Here is a 24,509-nt window from a genome sequence, read left to right as displayed (position 1 = left end):
GCAGGATTATCTTACGACGAGTAAGTGATACGTTAGGGTTACGATTTCTACACTCAACTTTGCCATCGGTGTTGATGGGAATCCACAACCTTGTTACTTCCACTATTTGGATTGAGGTAATAGTATTTACGTTAATTATACATGTGATTTACCTCTGTTATAAATCCTCGAGTACTGTGTGTGTCAGCATACCGATCCAGGGATGACACTTAAGCACAGAGACTTGATCCATTCGGGTCGGGTCGCTACAAATGGATGGCATAGGGCCTACTCCATCGCGCAGCGGAGGCCACTGTTTCTTTGGGAGAAGAGGCAGGGCTGGCTGCCTGGATGTGCTCTAATTTGAGGTAACAACTGAATCTTGTCAGATACTAGTTAAATCTGAGCTATGGGTGTGAAGCACTGATATGTCAGTACATTTGATTGTGACCTGTTCTAATTTTGTACCTGAACTTTTTTTAGAAAGGGATGTACGTCAACTTAATGTGCTAGGAGAACTTATTGTGTTGTCTATCTGTTTTCTTTGCACAACATTCAAGATATTTCCCCGTCATTGATAAAGACGATGAACCGTTGTGTACGACTTCGTTGGTTTCAACATAGCCCTTCCCGTAGCAATCCACTGCTTCCATCCTGATTGTGCCGCCTGCGTGAAATTTTTGTATGCAAGTTCAGTGTGCTATGATGTTCTATATGATTGTGTCAACTATATAAGTTTTTACTGAGCATCGGCAATGCATACGGCTGAAATATGTATTTACGAGCATCGGCCGATGGGTCTCTCTCTCTCTCTCTCTCTCACACACACACGCACACGCACAAGTGGGACCCGTTGAATTATTTATTTGCTCGTGACAGCTTTTAATTAGGTTCCACTCTAATCTAACTTTTTTCTTAAGTTATTAATTGAGCTAAGTGACTTCAAAAAGTTATACAGAAGCCTTGTTTGGGCCTTTCCGGTGTCGCTGAATGTGGGCTGAGTAACCATGCTAGGTTGTACTGTACTACACAGGCCTTTTTCGCTATTTTTTCTTAAATAATACATTTTTTAATTAATTTTCATAAATATTACGCTGGGTAATTTTTTTTCAAAAATAATACACCGTCCGCCTCCTGCAGGCCGACTGGGCCTAGTCGGCCCACAGCAGGCCGATTGGATTCCAGTCGGCCTACAGCTGGCTGACTGGAGCTAATTGGCTCGCTGTGGGCTAATTGTTTTTGCAAAAGTGTTAATCATGTATTTAAAAAATATGTGTATTGTGACCTCCTCCGCTCGTTGTGGGCCCATTGTTGGCTAAAAAATATGTTTTAAAAAGTGTTAATCATGTATTTAAAAATTGTTAAATGTGTGTATAAAAAAGGTTCCTTATCTATACAATTTTTTTAATGTGTGTATAAAAAATAGCTTTTTTTCAACATCAGCAATGCAACTGGGCCGACAATTGTACACAATATCTGGGTCAACTTATTATTCTCCGCCCCGCTGGGCTGCAAACTTTCCTAGGAGGTATGCATTAGGCTTAACAAGAAAATGGACCTTAATAAATAATAAATGGGATGTAATTATAATAACTGGACAGTTACTATGCATCAAACACGTAATTAGTTTGAAAAATATATTATTTTTGGAATTTGAAAATTTTAATTTCATTACTTGTTGCGCGCGCAATATTTCGTTGGATTTTAACGTAATACAACTTTATTTTGAAATTATATTTAACCTGACTAGAAATTTTGGATACAAATATTTCGGATCCCATCAAAATGTGGGAATTTTTTTTGAATTCTGTTTTGAGCGGTTGTTTGAAATTATTAATCCTTGTCCTAGCTAGAAGTTGGGCTATACTTTTAACAAACTGTAAATGGGCTGTAGTAAATTCCATTAGAATTAAAAAATAGGTTGTACATTCTTACAAATCGCAAATGGGCTATATGTTCTCTGCCAAATCCGAGCTGTGGGCCTACTAAGTTAACGCGTACCAAGGGCTTTGTCAACTTAGTCAACATAAACGATTCTAGCTGCAGTGATCGTACGATGTCCATCCAACGGCCGTAGTGCTTCTTCAACCTCTGGTTTTCTTGCTCCAGCCGCCCAAAGCAGCGCCGGTCGTGTCGCGTGCTCCTGCCTCCCGTGGCTGGTTGTGATGCCGCAGAGGCCTCACCGCCCCGTACTACTCCCACCGCTGGCCAGGCCATCCCTCTACTCACCCACACCCCCTGTTATTCTGCGGCGACGGCAGCCTCACACCGCAGCCGAACCAGTGAACCCTCGTACTCCTCTCCACGTGGGCTTCCACTGCTGCATCTTCCCCGGCTCCGCGTCGTCCCCTTCCTAGGCCTCGCCGTCGTCCAGACCACCGCCCTGGTGCTCTCGGCACGGCGTGGTCAACGTGGTCAATGACCGACTTCCATCGGAAGAGTACTGTACGTGGAGAGGCTGACAGCTGGGTCCACGGCAGCCGCAAGGAAGTGCCTCCTTATTACGCGCAAAATAATTATTCCTCCACCTGACAACGGGGACCCATCGAACGGGCCACTGTATTTCACGAAAAAAATGATTCGCCCCCTGACTGCTAGGACCCACGAGCTACATCTTCGCACGCAAGGAAGTGCGTCCGAAAAAAACGATTCGCCCCCCTGACTGTTGGGACCCACCAGGCCCCCGACTGCTTGGACCCACCAGCTACATCTTCGCACGCAAGGAAGTGCGTCGGGGCAAAAAAATGATTCGCCCCCTAACTGCTGGGACCGACCAGCTACATCTTCGCAGGCAAGGAAGTGCCTGACAGTCGGGACTCACCTGGTCGAAGCGTACGTAGCGTTGTCATTCTGGTCCTGAACGTGTACGTACATACTGGTCGATGTAGAGGCGCGCACGTGTCGTAGTAGAGGCACGCACGTAGCATGTACATGTACGTACAGCGGCCAGGGTGCAAGAAAGAAAATACGGCCACGTATGTGTACGTACGGGCGGGGTCTCGAACGCGTACTCGCGCATACGTACGGCCAGGGCTCATGTACATGGCTGGATCAGAACGGAGAAACAGCATCGTCGTCGTGTTCATGGGGAGGCAATGGAATGCGTCGTGTTCATGGGGAGGCAACGGAATGCGTCATGTTCATGGGGAGGCAACGGATGCGTCGTGTTCATCGGGAGGGCTTGGATGGAACAGGCGATGGAAACGAGGCCTGGCGTACCGCAGAACGGAGGAAACGGCCTTATGTTAGACCGGCCACGTTCGAAACAGGACCCTGTTCATCGGCAGGGGTCTGGCGTATCGCAAAACGGAGGAAACGGACCTCCTACGGTCGAAACGGGGGTCCTGTTGATCGGGAGGGGTGTGGCGTACTGCAAAACGGACGAAACGGACTTGTGTTGGAGCGCTACGGTCGAAACGGGGGTCCTTTTCATCGGGAGGGTGTGGCGTACCGCAAAACGGGACTCCACGGGATACTGTTCATCTCCACCGTCGACCTCCTCCAGCCTCCACGGGCTCAACGGGACTCCACGGGATACTGTTCATCTCCACCGTCGACCTCCTCCAGCCTCCACGGGCTCCTGTTCATCCAGCCTCCACGGGCTCCTGTTCATCCAGCCTCCACCGCGCGCTACTCCACCGGCTACTGTTCAACCACCCCTCCACCGTCTACTGTTCATCCAGCCCTCCACACCACGGGGTCCTATTCAACCACCCCTCCACGGGCACCCCTCCATCGTCTACTATTCATCCAGCCCTCCACACCACGGGGTCCTGTTCAACCACCCCTCCACCATCTACTGTTCATCCAGCCCTCCACACCACGGGGTCCTGTTCATCCACCTCTCCACGGGCACCCCTCCACCGTCTACTGTTCATCCAGCCCTCCACACCACGGGGTCCTGTTCATCCACCTCTCCACGGGCACCCCTCCACCGTCTACTGTTCATCCAGCCCTCCACCACACCACTGGGTCCTGTTCATCCAGAGGCAATGCCACCGCTCACTGTTCATTCACCCCCCCCCCCCCCCCCCCGCAATGCTCACTGTTCATCCCATCGATCGGCTTCAGTTAGCAGCAGTAATGCAGGAACCGCTCGATCGGGTTCAATTAACAGCCATCGATCGATTGCTCGGGTTCAGTAACGCGTAGCCTGCAGTGCAATCGCTCGGGTTCAGTTAGAGCCCAACGCCTCGCTCGGGTTCAGTTAGAGCCAACACCTCGCACACACACGCGCACGTGTATGAGAGAAACGCGCATCGCTCGGCCCTCGACCTCCCACCGTAACCGGGAACTCCCCGAAATTTTCATCGCCCTCGCTTCTACCATGGTTTTTTCCGTTATGGACGGCCCAAAGAATGTCATGCAGCTGCGTCTCCGGCCCGCCCAGGACGAAAAGCCCATTTTCTGTCATGATTTTTTGTCATAGAAGTAGGAGCCCACCACATCTATGATGATACCGGGTTTTGTCACAATTATCGTCATAGAAGTGTCATATGTATGACAGAAAAAAAATTCGTTCGGCCCAAAATGTCACGGATGTGTCTTTTTTTTGTAGTGTGGCTTCTTCTCTCTCTTTGGATCTCAATACAAAGTTCTCCTCGATCTTCTTGGAGATCTATTCAATGTAACTCTTTTTGCGGTGTGTTTGTCGAGATCCGATGAATTGTGGGTTTATGATCAAGTCTATCTATGAACAATATTTGAATCTTCTCTGAATTCTTTTATGTATGATTGGTTATCTTTGCAAGTCTCTTCAAATTTTCAGTTTGGTTTGGCCTACTAGATTGATCTTTCTTGCAATGGGAGAAGTGCTCAGCTTTGGGTTCAATCTTGCGGTGCTCGATCCCAGTGACAGAAAGGGAAACGGCACGTATTGTATTGTTGCCATCGAGGATAAAAATATGGGGTTTATATCATATTGCATGAGTTTATCCCTCCACATCATGTCATCTTGCTTAAAGCGTTACTCTGTTCTTATGAACTTAATACTCTAGATGCATGCTGGATAGCGGTTGATGTGTGGAGTAATAGAGTAGATGCAGGCAGGAGTCGGTATACTTGTCACGGACGTGATGCCTATATACATGATCATACCTAGATATTCTCATAATTATTCGCTTTTCTATCAATTGCTCGACAGTAATTTGTTCACCCACCGTAATACTTATGCTATCTTGAGAGAAGCCGCTAGTGAAACCTATGGCCCCCGGGTCTATTTTCCATCATACAAGTTTTCAATCTATTTTATTTTGCAATCTTTACTTTCAATCTATATCATAAAAATACCAAAAATATTTATCTTATTATTATTATCTCTATCAGATCTCACTCTTGCAAGTGGCCGTGAAGGAATTGACAACCCCTTTATCGCGTTGGTTGCGAGGTTCTTATTTGTTTGTGTAGGTACGAGGTGACTCGCGCGTGGTCTCCTACTGGATTGATACCTTGGTTCTCAAAAACTGAGGGAAATACTTACGCTGCTTTGCTGCATCACCCTTTCCACTTCAAGGGAAAACCAACACATGCTCAAGAGGTAGCACTTCATAGGAGAGTCCCATCAGCGCGATGGCGTGATGATGGTGATGATGTTTCTACTGACGCAGGGCTTCGCCTAAGCACCGCTACGATATGATCGAGGTGGATTATGGTGGAGGGGGCACCACACACGGCTTGGGACAATCAACTTGTGTGTACTAGGGTGCCCCCTGCCCCCGTATATAAAGGAGCAAGGGGGGAGGTCGGCCGGTCCTTGCAGGGCGTGCCAGGAGGAGGAGTCCTCCTCCTAGTAGGAGTAGGACTCCCTTTCCTACTCCTACTAGGAGGGGGAAAGGAAGGAGGAGAGGAAGAAAGAAAGGGGGGCGCCACCCCCCCTTACCTAGTCCAATTCGGACCAGAGGGGGAGGAGGCACGTGCCCAGGCCTGGTCGGCTCTCGCTCTCCACTAAGGCCCATGTGGCCCATTACTTCTCCCAGGGGGCTTCCGGTAACCCTCCAGCACTCCGGTTTTCTCCAAAATCACTCGGAACACTTCCGGTATCCGAATATAGTCATCCAATATATCAATCTTTATGTATCGACCATTTCGAGACTCCTCGTCATGTCCGTGATCACATCCGGGACTCCGAACTACCTTCGGTACATCAAATCACATAAACTCATATTACCGATCGTCATCGAACGTTAAGCGTGCGGACCCTACAGGGTCGAGAACTGTGTATACATGACCGAGACACGTCTCCGGTCAATAACCAATAGCGGAACCTGGATGATCATATTGGCTCCTACATATTCTATGAAGATCGTCAAACCGCATAACAACATATGTTGTTCCCTTTGTCATCGGTATGTTACTTGCCCAAGATTCGATTGTCGGTATCTCAATACCTAGCTCAATATCGTTACCGGCATGTCTCTTTACTCGTTCCGTAATGCATCACCCGCAACTAACTCATTAGTTGCATTGCTTGCAAGGCTTATAGTGATGTGCATTATCGAGAGGGCCCAGAGATACCTCTCCGACAATCGGAGTGACAAATCCTAATCTCGATCTATGCCAACTCAACAAGTACCATCGGAGACACCTGTAGAGCACCTTTATAATCACCCAGTTACGTTGTGATGTTTGGTAGCACACAAAGTGTTCCTCCGGTAATCGGGAGTTGCATAATCTCATAGTCATAGGAAAATGTATAAGTCATGAAGAAAGCAATAGCAGTAAACTAAAACGATCAAGTGCTAAGCTAACGGGATGGGTCAAGTCAATCACATCATTCTCCTAATGAAGTGATCCCATTTATCAAATGACAAATCATGTCTATGGTTAGGAAACATAACCATCTTTGACTAACGAGCTAGTCAAGTAGAGGCATACTAGTGACACTCTGTTTGTCTATGTATTCACACATGTATTATGTTTCCGGTTAATACAATTATAGCATGAATAATAAACATTTATCATGAAATAAGGAAATAAATAATAACTTTATTATTGCCTCTAGGGTATATTTCCTTCAGTCTACCACTTGCACTAGAGTCAATAATTAGATTACACAGTAATGATTCTAACACCCATGGAGCCTTGGTGCTGATCATGTTTTGCTCGTGAGAGAGGCTTAGTCAATGGGTCAGAAACATTCAGATCCATATGTATCTTGCAAATCTCTATGTCTCCCACCTAGACTTGATCGCGGATGGAATTGAAGCGTCTCTTGATGTGTTTGGTTCTCTTGTGAAATCTGGATTCCTTTGCCAAGGCAATTGCACCAGTATTGTCACAAAAGATTTTTCAATTGGACCCGATGCACTAGGTATGACACCTAGATCGGATATGAACTCCTTCATCCAGACTCCTTCATTTGCTGCTTCTGAAGTAGCTATGTACTCCGCTTCACACGTAGATCCCGCCACGACGCTTTGTTTAGAACTGCTCCAACTGACAGCTCCACTATTCAATATAAACACGTATCCGGTTTACAATTTAGAATCGTCCGGATCAGTGTCAAAGCTTGCATCGACGTAACCATTTACGACGAGCTCTTTGTCACCTCCATAAACGAGAAACATATCCTTAGTCCTTTTCAGGTATTTCAGGATGTTCTTGGCCGTTGTCAAGTGATCCACTCCTGGATTACTTTGGTACCTCCCTGCTAAACTAATAGCAAGGCACACATCAGGTCTGGTACATAGCATTGCATACATGATAGAGCCTATGGCTGAAGCATAGGGAACACTTTTCATTTTCTCTCTATCTTCTGCAGTGGGCGGGCATTGAGTCTTACTCAACTTCACACCTTGTAACACAGGCAAGAACCATTTCTTAGCTTGATCCATTTTGAACTTCTTCAAAACTTTATCAAGGTATCTGCTTTGTGAAAGTCCAATTAAGCATCTTGATCTATCACTATAGATCTTGATGCCCAATATATAAGCAGCTTCACCGAGGTCTTCCATTGAAAAACTCTTATTCAAGTATCCTTTTATGCTATCCATAAATTCTATATCATTTCCAATCAACAATATGTCATCACATATAATATTAGAAATGCTACAGAGCTCCCACTCACTTTCTTGTAAATACAGGCTTCTCCAAAAGTCTGTATAAAACCATATGCTTTGATCACACTATCAAAACATTTATTCCAACTCCGAGAGGCTTGCACCAGTCCATAAATGGATCGTTGGAGATTGCACACTTTGTTAGCACCCTTTGGATCGATAAAACCTTCAGGTTGCATCATATACAACTCTTCTTCCAGAAATCCATTCAGGAATGTAATCTTCACATCCATTTGCCAAATTTCATAATCATAAAATGCGGCAATTGCTAACATGATTCGGACGGACTTAAGCATCGCTACGAGTGAGAATGTCTCATCGTAGTCAACTCCTTGAACTTGTCGAAAACCTTTCACAACAAGTCGAGCTTTGTAGACAGTAACATTACCGTCAGCGTCAGTCTTCTTCTTGAAGATCCATTTATTCTTGGTGGCATGCCGATCATCGGGCAAGTCAACAAAGTCCATACTTTGTTCTCATACATGGATCCCATCTAAGATTTCATGGCCTCAAGCCATTTTGCGGAATCTGGGCTCATCATCGCTTCCTCATAGTTCGTAGGTTCATCATGGTCAAGTAACATGACCTCTAGAACAGGATTACCGTACCACTCTGGTGCGGATCTTACTCTGGTTGACCTACGAGGTTCGGTAGTAACTTGATCTGAAGTTTCATGATCATCATCATTGGCATCCTCACTAATTGGTGTAGGTGTCACACGAACCGGTTTCTGTGATGGACTACTTTCCAATAAGGGAGCAGGTATAGTTACCTCATCAAGTTCTACTTTCCTCCCACTCACTTCTTTCGAGAGAAACTCCCTATCTAGAAAGGATCCATTCTCAGCAACAAATGTCTTGCCTTCGGATCTGAGATAGAAGGTGTACCCAACAGTCTCCTTTGGGTATCCTATCAAGACACATTTCTCCGATTTAGGTTCGAGCTTATCAGGTTGAAGCTTTTTCACATAAGCATCGCAGCCCCAAACTTTAAGAAACGACAACTTTGGTTTCTTGCCAAACCATAGTTCATAAGGCGTCGTCTCAACGGATTTAGATGGTGCCCTATTTAACGTGAATGCAGCTGTCTCTAAAGCATAACCCCAAAACGATAGCGGTAAATCAGTAAGAGACATCATAGATCGCACCATATCTAGTAAAGTACGATTACGATGTTCGGACACACCATTACGCTGTGGTGTTCCGGGTGGCATGAGTTGCGAAACTATTCCGCATTGTTTCAAATGAAGACCAAACTCGTAACTCAAATATTCTCCTCCACGATCAGATCATAGAAATCTTATTTTCTTGTTACGATGATTTCCCACTTCACTCTGAAATTCTTTGAACTTTTCAAATGTTTCAGACTTATGTTTCATCAAGTAGATATACCCATATCTGCTCAAATCATCTGTGAAGGTGAGAAAATAACGATACCCGCCGCGAGCCTCAACATTCATCGGACCACATACATCAGTATGTATGATTTCCAACAAATCTGTTGCTTGCTCAATAGTTCCGGAGAACGGCGTTTTAGTCATCTTGCCCATGAGGCATGGTTCGCAAGTACCAAGTGATTCCAAAAGTCTATCAGAATGGAGTTTCTTCATGCGCTTTACACCAATATGACCTAAACGGCAGTGCCATAAATAAGTTGCACTATCATTATCAACTCTGCATCTTTTGGCCTCAATATTATGAATATGTGTATCACTACTATCGAGATTCATTAAAAATGGAGCACTCTTCAAGGGTGCATGACCATAAAAGATATTACTCATATAAATAGAACAACCATTATTCTCTGATTTAAACGAATAATCGTCTCGCATCAAACAAGATCCAAATATAATGTTCATGCTCAACGCTGGCACCAAAAATTATTCAGGTCTAAAACTAATCCCGAAGGTAGATGTAGAGGTAGCATGCCGACGACGATCATATCGACTTTGGAACCATTTCCCATGCTCATCGTCACCTCGTCCTTAGCCAATCTTCGCTTAATATGTTGTCCCTGTTTCGAGTTGCAAATATTAGCAACAGAACCAGTATCAAATACCCAGGTGCTACTGCGAGCTTTAGTAAGGTACACATCAATAACATGTATATCACATATACCTTTGTTCACCTTGCCATCCTTCTTATCCGTAAAATACTTGGGGCAGTTCCGCTTCCAGTGACTAGTCCCTTTGCAGTAGAAGTACTCAGTCTCAGGCTTAGGTCCAGACTTGGGTTTCTTCTCTTGAGCAGCAACTTGTTTGATGTTCTTCTTGAAGTTCCCTTTCTTCTTCCCTTTACCCTTTTTCTTGAAACTGGTGGTCTTGTTGACCATCAACACTTGATGCTCCTTCTTGATTTCTACCTTCGCAACTTTTAGCATTGCGAAGAGCTCAGGAATCGTCTTATCCATCCCTTGCACATTATAGTTCATCACGAAGCTCTTGTAGCTTGGTGGTAGTGATTGAAGAACTCTGTCAATGACACTATCAACAGGAATATTAACTCCCAGTTGAGTCAAGTGGTTATGGTACCCAGACATTCTGAGTATATGTTCACTGACAGAACTATTCTCCTCCATCTTGCAGCTGTAGAACTTATTGGAGACTTCATATCTCTCAATCCGGGCATTTGCTTGAAATATTAACTTCAACTCCTCGAACATCTCATATGCTCCATGACATTCAAAACGTCGTTGAAGTACCGGTTCTAAGCCGTAAAGCATGGCACACTGAACTATCGAGTAGTCATCAGCTTTACTCTACCAGACGTTCATAACATCTGGCGTTGCTCCCGCAGCGGGTTTGGCACCTAGCGGTGCTTCTAGGACGTCATTCTTCTGTGCAGCAATGGGGATAATCCTCAAGTTACGGACCCAGTCCGTGTAATTGCTACCATCATCTTTCAACTTTGCTTTCTCAAGGAACGCATTAAAATTCAACGGAACAACAGCACGGGCCATCTATCTACAACAACATAGACAAGCAAAATACTATCGGGTACTAAGTTCATGATAAATTAAAGTTCAATTAATCATATTTAAGAACTCCCACTTAGATAGACATCCCTCTAATCATCTAAGTGACCACGTGATCCAAATCAACTAAACCATGACCGATCATCACGTGAAATGGAGTAGTTTTCAATGGTGAACATCACTATGTTGATCATATCTACTATATGATTCACGCTTGACCTTTCGGTCTCAGTGTTCTGAGGCCATATCTGCATATGCTAGGCTCGTCAAGTTTAACCCGAGTTTTCTGCGTGTGCAAAACTGGCTTGCACCCGTTGTATGTGAACGTAGAGCTTATCACACCCGATCATCATGTGGTGTCTCGGCACGACGAACTTTGGCAATGGTGCATACTCAGGGAGAACATTTGTACCTTGAAGGATAAACATCACATGCAATCAATATAAGTGATATGATATGGGCATCATCATCTTGTGCCTTTGATCTCCATCTCCAAAGCACCGTCATGATCACCATCGTCACCGGCGCGACACCTTGATCTCCATCATAGCATTGTTGTCGTCTCGCCAAATATTGTTTCTACGACTATCGCTGCCGTTTAGTGATAAAGTAAAGCAATTACAGGGCGATTGCATTGCATACAATAAAGCGACAACCATATGGCTCCTGCCAGTTGCCGATAACTCCGTTACAAAACATGATCATCTCATACAATAAAATATAGCATCATGCCTTGACCATATCACATCACAACATGCCCTGCAAAACAAGTTAGATGTCCTCTACTTTGTTGTTGCAAGTTTTACGTGGCTCCTATGGGCTGAGCAAGAACCGTTCATACCTATGCATAAAAACCACAACGATATTTCGTCAAGTTAGTGATGTTTTAACCTTGAACAAGGACCGGGCGTAGTCACACTCGGTTCAACTAAAGTTGGAGAAACTAACACCCACCAGCCACCTGTGTGTGCAAAGCACGTCGATAGAACCAGTCTTGCATAAGCGTACGCGTAATGTCGGTCCGGGCCGCTTCATCCAACAATACCACCGAACCAAAGTATGACATGCTGGTAAGCAGTATGACTTGTTGATAACCCACAAGTATAGGGGATCGCAACAGTTTTCGAGGGTAGAGTATTCAACCAAAATTTATTGATTCGACACAAGGGGAGCCAAAGAATATTCTCAAGTATTAGCAGCTGAGTTGTCAATTCAACCACACTTGGAAACTTAATATCTGCAGCAAAGTATTTAGTAGCAAAGTAATATGATAGTAGTGGTAACGTTAGCAAAAGTAATATTTTTGGTGTTTTATGGTGATGATAACAATAGCAACAGAAAAGTAAATAAGTGAAGAACAATATATGGAAAGCTCGTAGGCAATGGATCGGTGATAGAGAATTATGTCGGATGTGGTTCATCATGTAACAGTGATAACCTAGGGTGACACAGAACTAGCTCCAATTCATCAATGTAATGTAGGCATGTATTCTGAATATAGTCATACGTGCTTATGGGAAAGAACTTGCATGACATCTTTTGTCCTACCCTCCCGTGGCAGCGGGGTCCTAACGGAAACTAAGGGATATTAAGGCCTCCTTTTAATAGAGTACCAGACCAAAGCATTAACACATAGTGAATACATGAACTCCTCAAACTACGGTCATCACCGGGAGTAGTCCTGGTTATTGTCACTTCAGGGCTGCCGGATCATAACACATAGTAGGTGACTATAGACTTGCAAGATAGGATCAAGAACTATCATATATTGATAAAAACATAATAGGTTCAGATCTGAAATCATGGCACTCGGGGCCTAGTGACAAGCATTAAGCATAGCAAAGTCATAACAACATCAATCTCAGAACATAGTGGATACTAGGGATCAAACCCTAACAAAACTAACTCGATTACATGATAAATCTCATCCAACCCATCATCGTCCAGCAAGCCTACGATGGAATTACTCACACAGGGCGGTGAGCATCATGAAATTGGCGATGGAGGATGGTTGATGATGACGACGCGACGGATTCCCCTCTCCGGAGCCCCGAACGGACTCCAGATCAGCCCTCCCGAGAGGTTTTAGGGCTTGGCGGCGGCTCCGTATCGTAAAATGCGATGAATCCTTCTCTCTTATTTTTTTCTCCCAGAACACGAATATATGGAGTCAAGGTTGAGGTCGGTGGAGCTCCAGGGGGCCCATGAGGCAGGGGGCGCGCCCCCACCCTCGTGGCTAGGGTGTGGGCCCCCTGGCCTTGATCTTTTGCCAGTATTTTTTATTATTTCCAAAAATAATCTCCGTGAAGTTTCAGGTCATTCCGAGAACTTTTGTTTCTGCACATAAATAACACCATGGCAATTCTGCTGAAAACAACGTTAGTCCGGGTTAGTTCCATTCAAATCATGCAAGGTAGAGTCCAAAACAAGGGCAAAAGTGTTTGGAAAAGTAGATACGACGGAGACATATCAACTCCCCCAAGCTTAAACCTTTGCTTGTCCTCAAGCAATTCAGTTGACAAACTGAAAGTGATAAAGAAAAACTTTTACAAACTCTATTTGCTCTTGTTGTTGTAAATATGTAAAGCTGGCATTCAAGTTTTCAGCAAAGATTATGAACTAACCATATTCACAAAACTCTTAGGTCTCATGTTTACTCATATCAATGGCATAATCAACTAGCGAGCAATAATAAATCTCGGATGACAACACTTTCTAAAAAAATCATAATATGATATAACAAGATGGTATCTCGCTAGCCCTTTCTAAGACCGCAAAACATAAATGAGAGCACTTTTAAAGATCAAGGACTGACTAGACATTGTAATTCATGGTAAAAGAGATCTAGTCAAGTCATACTCAATGTAAGAAATAACAGTAATGAATGCAAATGACAGTGGTGCTCTCCAACTGGTGCTTTTTAATAAGAGGATGATGACTCAACATAAAAGTAAATAGATAGGCCCTTCGCAGAGGGAAGCAGGGATTTGTAGAGGTGCCAGAGCTCAATTTTGAAATAGAGATGAATAATATTTTGAGCGGTGTACTTTCATTGTCAACATAACAACCAAGAGATGGCGATATCTTCCATGCTACACACATTATAGGCGGTTCCCAAACAGAATGGTAAAGTTTATACTCCCCCTCCACCAACAAGCATCAATCCATGGCTTGCTTGAAACAACGAGTGCCTCCAACTAACAACAGTCCCGGGGAGTTTTGTTTGTAGTTATTTTGATTTGATTTGCATAAAGCATGGGACTGGGCATCCCAGTGACCAGCCATTTTCTCGTGAGTGAGGAGCGGAGTCCACTCCTCTTGAGAATAACCCGCCTAACATGGAAGATACGGACAACCCTAGTTGATACATGAGCTATTCGAGCATACAAAACAGAATGTTTATTTGAAGATTTAGAGTTTGGCACATACAAATTTACTTGGAACGGCAGGTAGATATCGTATATAGGTAAGTATGGTGGACTCATATGGGATAACTTTGGGGTTTATGGGATTGGATGCACAAGCAGTATTCCTGCTTAGTACAGGTGAAGGCTAGAAAAAGACTGGGAAGCGACCAGCTAGAGAGCGACAACATTCATGAACATGCATTAAAATTAATCAACACCGAATGCAAGCATGAGTAGGATATAATTCACCATGAACATAAATATCGTAGAGACCAACCCGGATACGAATATGGACCAGTGTTGGGACTTTGTGAACCGACGGGCGTCACCCGTGTATATAAGGGGACGACCCGGCGGCGGTTCAGGGACAACAGACAACAACTCGAGACTTAGGCGAAGCTTGTTTGCTCCCTAGTCATCGAAACCCCATCAATTCCATCACAACTAGACGTAGGCTTTACCTTCATCGAAGGGGCCGAACTAGTATAAACTCTCTTGCGTCCCTGTGTGCGCTTTAACCCCTTCAAGCTAACCCGTCGCGATGGCTCCACGACTAAGTCCTTTCTCTAGGACATCTGCCGTGACAAAACCACGACAGTTGGCGCCCACCGTGGGGCTATCGCACGATGATTTCAAGTTCTTGGAGGGCCGCTTTGAAGGACTCGAGGGCTACGCCATAGGCCGGATGACTAAGAGTCGTCGCGGCAAGCTCTACATTGACGATGTAGGCTGGGGCCCCGAGGCCGGCTCAGTTGAGTATGGGTATCGGGTCCCCTTTGGTGGCATTCACGTTTTCATTGGAAAGATCGGTGAACCGGGCCCTGAGCCGGACATCTGCACCGACCTCATCGAGACGGCTCAGCGTGCGCGATCCGCCCGGGTTAAACCGGCCATGAAGCGTGCCTTCGTGGGAGTCATCCATGGAGGAAGTTATGAGGATGGATCGGAATCTCGCGGCAAGACCGTCGTTTGTTCCGATGATGAGTCATCGACCGGGGAAACCGAATCTCTTTATCAGCTACAAGATGGCCGGATTGGGGGTTGTTCCGATGGCGACAGTATTCCGGACCCCTCTGATCTGCCCAACCGAGTTGGAATATTCATGGCCGGCACACAAGCAGCGCTTCATTCTTCGACCGCTGCGGCAACAACCTCTGGTTCAGCAGCGGCGACGGCTGCCGGGGCAGGAGGCCCTGTGCGCCCGCCGGCTCAAGTTCTATCAGAGCTATTTGATGCATTGGTTGTGCTTATGGCGGAAGCTAATCCGGCGGATCAGGACGTCTACAACGCGGAGATTGCAAAAATAAAGGAACAGATCACCCAGGCCAAGGCGGATCTGGCAGCTGAGGACACCAGGATGGCCACAGAGCGGGCCGCTTTAGACGCACAAGCCTACAGGCTCATGTTGGACCAGAGCACGTCACAGGAAGTCATGAGGAGGAAGTACCGATCCTGTTTGCCTCCGGTTTTCGAGGCCAGAGACCTTTTCAACACCCCAGGAGTAGGAACCAGCAATCCGCTGGAGGGAAACCGGGCGGAAGCTCCTGGGACCGGTGCACCGGTTCAGCCTCGTCAGATGGACCCGCCTCGTCAAAATGTCATTATACCTCAGGTTATTTTAACACCTCCGGGTCACTACTCCAACCCAATGGACAATCTCGTCGCCGCTGCTGCACGGCTGGAGGCCATTCCAATTGAAGGTGACTCGCCGCAGGCGGTAGAAATGCGACGGGTCAAGGAGCTTCTGAGGACAGCTTTGGTCCAACAGGAAGCATACTCGTACAACCGCGACCAGATCCACTCGACCCCCCGTCCAAGCCGGAGCTATAGCAGACATATGGATGAACCGGCAGTGTCGAGTAATGAACAACGTGGAGCACCCCGTGGCAACAACCCGGCGGGTGGTGCTGATAACGCTCAGGAAGTGGTGGACCGGGCCCGAGCGCGCAGGGAGGCCGAGTTAGCCGCACAGCATCAGGCTCGGCAGCTCACGCCGGTTCATCCAACTATCTCGATCGAACCTGGTGTTACTTCTAGTTCTTTGGGGGTGCCTTGCCTTGTCCCCGCTTTACGCAATGTGCGCTTGCCCAAGGATTTCAAAGGCCTGCGCAAAGTACCAAATTACACGGCGAATCAACCTCCAGAGACATGGGTGGAGAGCTATGAGATGGCCATGGAGATGCTTGATGTGGATGACGCGGCGTGTGCGAAATACTTCACCATGATGCTTGAAGGAACGGCCCGCACTTGGTTAAAAAGCTTGCCGGCTAATTCTATCAGTTCATGGGCCCAATTACGAGCCAGGTTTATCAGCAATTTCAAGGATACATGTAAACAGCCTATGTCGATAGTGGACTTAGCTGCCTGCGTCCAGGAGGAAGGAGAATCGACGACTCATTGGGTGCGCCGGGTTTCACAAGTGTTGCATTCATCAGACCGCATCAACGCTGACACCGTTGTATTAACCCTAGAAGGTAACTGCAGGTTTGGGCCCCTAAAGCTGAAGTTGGGATGGATGAAGCGTCATTGCACTGACATGGGAACCCTCATGGCTGCTTTGGTAAAGTATGCTGATTCTGATAGTACCAAGGATCCCGAATCTGATGATGACAAGGCAGGGAAGGGAAAGAGGAACAACAACTCCAAAGGTCAGCAGCATCACTGGGCAGGCAATGGTGGTGGAGGCAAGCGTAAAGCGGATGGTAACATGGACTTTGTGGCTAATACCAACACGCAGGACAATGGCCAGCGATGCAAGGGTAAACCGAAAAATCGCAATGGGGCGCCCAACCCTAACCCGGACCGCCTAAACTATCTACAGAGCCAGCCCTGCCCAAGACATGGGACGAAGGAGGCGCCAGCAAACCACCTTTGGAAGGATTGCTTCATTATGCAGGAGTTCAAGAATTCTAATGCTTTCCGGTATGATCACGGCTCCGGCGGTGGCTCAGGGTCCGGGCCGGGTTACGGTGGAGGAAATTCCGGTTCAAGATTTAATGGTAATCCGGGCGGACATAATAATCAAAATAGTCAGAACAACCAGGGTGGTTACAACCAACAGCAGCAACAGTCAGGTTACCAGAGCAACCCAAAGCAGTTGAGCAGTGGGCAGTACCATGTCTTCACCACTAACTTGGACAAGCGAGACCGGAAGGTTCAGAGGCGGGCGGTCAACTCTGTTGAACCGGCCATACCCCGTTATCTACGCTGGTCTGAACAGCCAATCATATGGAGCAGAGAGGATCACCCTCCCCAGGTTGATAATCCGGGTCAGTTGGCTCTGGTGGTGGCGCCTCAGGTGGGAGGTTACAAGTTCACCAAGGTGCTCATGGATGGAGGGAGCAGCATTAACATCTTATACTATGAGACCTTCCGTCGTATGGGACTAACAAATAAAAATCTCAAACCGTCCAATACGGTGTTCCACGGTGTAGTACCTGGCAAATCAGCATATCATGTTGGTAAGATAGCTTTGGAAGTGGCCTTTGGGGATGATCATGATTCCAGGTCGGAGACATTGACGTTTGAAGTGGTGAAAATCCAAAGTCCATATCACGCCCTATTTGGGCGACCGGCCTACGCCAAGTTTATGGCACGGCCCTGTTATGTGTATTTGCAGCTCAAGATGCTGGGTCACAAGGGGATAATAACGGTTCACGGAAGCCGCAAAATCGCTTTGGAGTGCGAGGAAGGAGATGCGGCCTATGCAGAGTCGGTTTGTGCCACTGTGGAGTTGACGTATTATAAGGACCATGTTGATCCGGCAGACATGACTCCATTAAAAAAGCCAACTACGGAGCATGATCCGGCCCTGAAGTTCAAATCGGCAGCAGAAACTAAGCTTGTTGACTTCGTACCTGGCGATTCATTCAAGCAGTTCAGCATCAGTGCCAACTTGGATCTGAAATAGGAAAGCGCGCTCATCGAGTTCATCCGTGAGAATCGGGACATTTTTGCATGGAAGCCCTCTGACATGCCAGGTGTACCGAGGCAACTCGCTAAGCACACCCTTAATGTGGATCCTAAATACAAACCGGTGAAACAGTTCCTCCGCCGGTTTAACGAAGAAAGACGCAAGGCGATTGGAGAAGAGGTAGCCAGGCTCTTAGCAGCTGGCTTTATTGTTGAAGTTTTTCACCCTGAGTGGCTTGCCAATCCAGTGCTGGTCCTTAAGAAAAACGGCACCTGGCGCATGTGTGTGGATTACACAGATCTTAATAAAGCTTGTCCAGCAGATCCTTTTGCCCTTCCCCGTATTGATCAAATTATTGATGCTACGGCGGGTTGTGAGCGTTTAAGTTTTTTGGATGCATATTCTGGCTATCATCAGATCAAAATGGCAGTTAAGGACCAGGAGAAGACGGTGTTCATAACTCCCTTTGGAGCCTTCTGCTATGTGTCTATGCCCTTTGGGCTCAAGAGTGCCCAGGCAACTTATCAACGGTGTGTGCAAAATTGTCTTCACAAGCAGATTGGCCGTAATGTACATGCTTACGTGGATGATATCGTGGTTAAATCCAGGGAGAAGGAGACTCTGATTGATGATTTGAAGGAAACCTTTGATAACCTAAGGACATACAAGATGATGCTTAATCCGGACAAGTGTGTTTTTGGTGTACCGGCGGGCAAGTTATTGGGTTTTCTGGTGTCCAATAGGGGAATTGAGGCTAATCCGGAGAAGATCACAGCCATCACCTCCCTGGCTAAACCGAAGTGTATCAATGATGTTCAACGCCTGGTAGGCCGGATTGCCGCGTTAAGCCGGTTTATCAGTCGTCTTGGTGAGAAGGCAATCCCTTTGTATCAGATGTTGAAGAAGACGGATCAGTTTGTTTGGAGTTCCGCTGCTGATGAAGCATTTGAGGACTTAAAGCGGCAGTTGGCCAATCTGCCTGTGCTCGCCGCTCCCATTGACAAGGAGCCGTTACTGCTATATGTTGCTGCTAATGCTCGGGCAGTCAGCGTGGCTATTGTGGTGGAGCGAAAGGAGGCAGGTAAGGAGCATCCGGTTCAACGTCCGGTCTATTATATCAGCGAAGTACTCATTGAGTCCAAGCAAAGGTATCCGCATTGGCAGAAGCTGGTGTATGGAGTTTCTATGGCAAGCCGGAAGCTTAAACAATACTTCCAAGGGCACCCAATTACGGTGGTCAGTTCTGCTCCTTTGGGGGATATCATCCAGAACCGGGAAGCAACTGGCCGGATTGCCAAGTGGGCTATAGAGCTTGGGCCGCACGGTTTGAAGTATGTGCCTCGGACGGCGGTTAAGTCTCAAGCACTTGTTGATTTCATCAATGATTGGACGGAAATGCAAGCACCTGAAGAAAAGCCGGATCACACATATTGGACCATCCATTTTGACGGATCCAGGCAATTGGAAGGCTCGGGGGCTAGAGTCGTATTAACTTCCCCACGAGGTGATAAGTTTTGTTACGTTCTCCACTTAATGTTCCCTTGTACTAACAATGCAGCTGAGTATGAAGCCTTGCTCCATGGTCTCCGGATGGCTAACGAGATGAATCTGAGTCGAGTTAAGTGCTTCGGTGACTCGGACCTCGTGGCTCAGCAAGTGTCTGGCACTTGGGACTCCAAGGACCCACTCATGGCAGCATATCGTCGTGAGGTGGATATTGTTGCAGGTCATTTTAAAGGCTATCAGGTGGACCACGTGGACCGGCGGAAAAATGAAGCGGCGGAGGCCTTAAGCCGGCTGGGCTCTCAGCGCAAACCGGTCCCGCCCAATGTTTTTCTGGATGTGCTGCACAACCCGTCGGTCAAGATCCCTGGTGAAGCGGATTTGGCTATTCCTGATCCGGAGGCTCAATTGGTGGCAGCTCTTCATGTTATTCCGGATTGGATGCTTCCTTACCTGGCGTACAAGAACCGGGGCGAGTTACCAGAGGATGAGACTCTGGCCCGACAGATAATCCGGCGATCCAAGTCCATGACTATTATCAACTGCGAGTTGCATCATTGCAGTGTGTCAGGGGCGTTTCAACGCTGTGTGTCTCCTAAAGAAGGCCGTGAAATTTTGCGTGAGATCCACGAAGGAGATTGTGGTCACCACGCCGGTTCAAAATCTCTGGTGGCTAAAGCGTTTCGTCATGGCTTCTATTGGTTAACTGCCCATGCTGATGCGGAGGATTTGGTCATACGATGTGACGGTTGCCAAAGGTTTTCAAGACGTGCTCATGTGCCGGCTCAAGAATTGAGAATGATTCCAATGACTTGGCCGTTTGCGACTTGGGGGCTGGATATGGTTGGGCCTTTTAAAAGGTCCAGAGATAAGAAGACCCACCTCCTCGTGGCGGTTGACAAGTTTACAAAGTGGGTGGATGTAACACCCTCGATGCGACTATATCTCCCACGTGTCGAGGCACGACTTAGAGGCATAACCGCATTGAAGGCATATGTCGCGAGTTAGGCAATCTTCACAACATCCCATGTAATATAAATAACAAAGGGGAGAGATAACATAGTTGGCTTACACTCGCCACGTCAATCAAGTACATAAATAACATTACATCAATCAAACACTCATGGCCCGACTACGGCGCCAAAATAAAAGATAACCCAACATGCGACACGGTCCTGATCACCCCAACTGGGCACCACTACTAATCATCAGGAAAGGAAACATGGTATCGTTGAGAGTCCTCGTCGAACTCCCACTTGAGCTCGAGCGCGTCACCTGGAGCGGAATCATCAGGCCCTGCATCTGGTGTAATAGTAATCTGTGAGCCATAGGGACTCAGCAATCTCGCACCCTCGCGATCAAGAATATTTAAGCTTATAGGTAAGGCAAGGTAAATATGTGGAGCTGCAGCAAGCGGCTAGCAAATATGGTGGCTATCCTGTTCGCAAAAGAGAGCGAGAAGAGGAGGCAAAGCGCGAGCGAGAAAACTAGAGGGCAACCTGCGCAAGCATTACTCCAACACCGTATCCACTTCCCAGACTCCGCCGAGAAGAGGCCATCACGGTAACACACTCAGTTGATTCATTTTAATTACGTTAAGGTTTAAGTTATCTACAACCGGACATTAACAAATTCTCATCTGCCCATAACCACGGGCACGGCTTTCGAAAGTTCAAATCCCTGCAGGGGAGTCCCAACTTAGCCCATGACAAGCTCTCACGGTCAACGAAGGAATAGACCTCCTCCCGAGACGTTCCGATCAGACTCGGTATCCCGGTTCTTCAAGACAACTCCGACAATGGTAAAACAAGTCCAGCAACACCACCCGCTGTGCCGACAAATCCTGATAGGAGCTGCACATATCTCGTTCTCGGGGCACACCGGATAAGCTAAGCGTACGGGAGCCAACGTAACCCAAGTTGCCAAGGGACAGCCCCGCACAGTGCTCTAGGTTGGACCAACACTCAGAGGAGCACTGGCCCGGGGGGGTTTAAAATAAGATGACCCTTGGGTCCGTGAAACCCAAGGGAAAAGGCTAGGTGGCAAATGGTAAAACCAAGGTTGGGCATTGCTGGAGGAGTTTTATTCAAGGCGGACTGTCAAGGGGTTCCCATTATAACCCAACCGCGTAAGGAACGCAAAATTCGGGAACATGACACCGATATGACGGAAACTAGGGCGGCAAGAGTGGAACAAAACACTAGGCGAGAGGCCGATCCTTCCACCCTTTAACAAGTATGTAGATGCATTAAGATAAGAATATAATAAATGATATCCCAACAAGTAAATAATGTTCCAACAAGGAACGGCCTCCAATCTTCACCTGCAACTAGCAACGCTATAAGAGGGGCTGAGCAAAGCGGTAACATAGCCAATCAACGTTTGCTAGGACATAGTGGGTTAGAGGTTTGACATGGCAATTTTGGGAGGCTTGAAAGCAAGTGGTAGGCATCGTAGCATTGGCATAGCAAAAGAGCGAGCATCTAGCAAAGCAAAGATAGTAGTGATTTCGAGGGTATGATCATCTTGCCTGCAAAGTTGTCAGAGTTGACTGGATCCTCGAAAGCAAACTCAACGGGCTCCTCGTTAGCGAACTCGTCTCCCGGCTCTACCCAAACAAGACAAATAATCAAAAGGAACACAATTAACCACGTGCAAAGCTCAAACAATATGATGCAAAGATGATATGCTATGCGGGATGCGACGCGGGATGCATATGCAAGATGTGACAAGGAATGCATGAACCTGGCCTCAACTTGGGAATCCAAGTGTGCCACTGGAAAGATGAGATGAAATCGCTTGAAAACGATATAAAGAACACCGGAATCGGAGTTACGGTTTGGAAATGGCAAGCAATTCAAATATGACCACGTTCTGCGTTTTACAGCAAGTAGCCATCTAAATGCAACAAGATGAACATGCTACAGCACTCAACTTGGCACAAAAATACATGGCAGGGATGCATTCATGATGCTTAACAAAAGTCCCTTAGTGACCTTGAGCCAAAAGGGATCAGAAAATACAATTGCAAGCATGTGAACATGGCAAAAACATAATCAGATCACAGACTTAGTGAAAACTGGAGCATGCTGAAATAGGTATCAAGTAGGCATGTTTACGAGCTCGATGCACTTACTATGGAGCAAGTCATGACAAGCTAAGCATACATCCATCAAGAATACACAAAATGCAAGCTAGACATGGCAAGAACAATAGCATAGCATGCACGGATCAACTACAACATCCTCGGCAAAATCGCTAACATGTAGACAATCTGCCCAGACTCACGAAGTAGCAAAAGTAGAGATCGATTGCCTCAAGCTAGGGTGCTCCATAATTGCAAACAAAGGCATGGATGGATATAGCACTACAAGATTAACAAAACATCCTTACTGATCATCCTCAAAAGAGGCACGGATCACTAGGAAACAACATGAACATATGGCAACATGAGATAAACAGCTCAAGGACTTAGTGGAATTGCTAAGTCCCTGAAATCAGCATTACCAAGTGCCTCACTTTGCAAGCTCGTGCTAGTCACCACACACATCACAAAAATACATGGGTTACACCTCTGGAAATATGGCAAAACCCTTAACAAAACATATGTAGAGCACCAGGGCATATCATGCACACAATAATCATGGCAAAAATGACAAATATCTAAATGGAGCAGCAGATCTGACAATTATCTCAAGTAGCCCCCTTCTAACAGCTTTTCGGGCATAAAGATGAACTCAAATGAAAATTATGCAATGGAATGAAATGATGTACTCTCTTAGACGAGCATTTTGATATGCTATATGCCAAAAACGGAGCTACGGATGCAAAGTTACGGCACGATGAACAGGGCAACATGAACTAGGGTTAGGGATAAAAAGTCAACCCGATCTGATCCAGATTTGGATCGGTTACTGTAGCATCACGGGGTTCGAGGTTCGCCGAATGGAGATCTGGTTCGCCGGAGTTGGTGGGGGTCACCGGAATCGGGCGGGGCCGGCCGGAGCGGACTTGGCGCGGCGAGTCCGGCGGCTAGGCGCGGTCGTCGGAGGGCGGAGCGGGGCGGAGCAGCGCCCCGGGCGGCGGACGCGGCGGTCGCCGGCGAGGCCGGAGCAGGGCGGCGGGGCCCGGCGCCGGCGAGGAGGAGGCGGGCTGCGCGACGAGGGAGAGGGCTCGGGCGAGTGGCGGCGGAGGCAATGGGCTCGCGGGGGCCGGAAGCGGGCTCCCCGGGCCGGCGGCGGAACAGGCGGCTCCCCACCACGTGGCGGGACGTGGTTGGGCGGAGGTGGCGGGCGGACGTTGTCCGGCTCCGTCCGGACACGTCCGGCGGCGGCGGTGGATGGAATCTAGGGTTTCGGAGAGGGGATCCGCGAATTTGGAGGAGGGGTCTTTATATAGAGGTAGAGGGAGCTAGGAGAGTCCAAATGAGGTGCGGTTTTCGGCCACGCGATCGTGATCGAACGCTCTAGATGATGGAGAGGGTTTTGGTGGGTTTTGGGACAACTTGGAGGGGTGTTGGGCTGCAACACATACGAGGCCTTTTCGGTCCCTCGGTTAACCGTTGGAGCATCAAACGAAGTCCAAATGGTACGAAACTTGACAGGCGGTCTACCGGTAGTAAACCAAGGCCGCTTGGCAAGTCTCGGTCCAATCTGGAAATGTTTAATCCCCACACAC

The sequence above is a fragment of the Triticum urartu genome, chromosome 5A (assembly GCF_056163025.1).
Source record: "Triticum urartu cultivar PI428250 chromosome 5A, HENAU_Tu73, whole genome shotgun sequence".
NCBI classification, from domain to species: domain Eukaryota; kingdom Viridiplantae; phylum Streptophyta; class Magnoliopsida; order Poales; family Poaceae; genus Triticum; species Triticum urartu.
Note: the sequence above shows the minus strand (reverse complement) of the source record.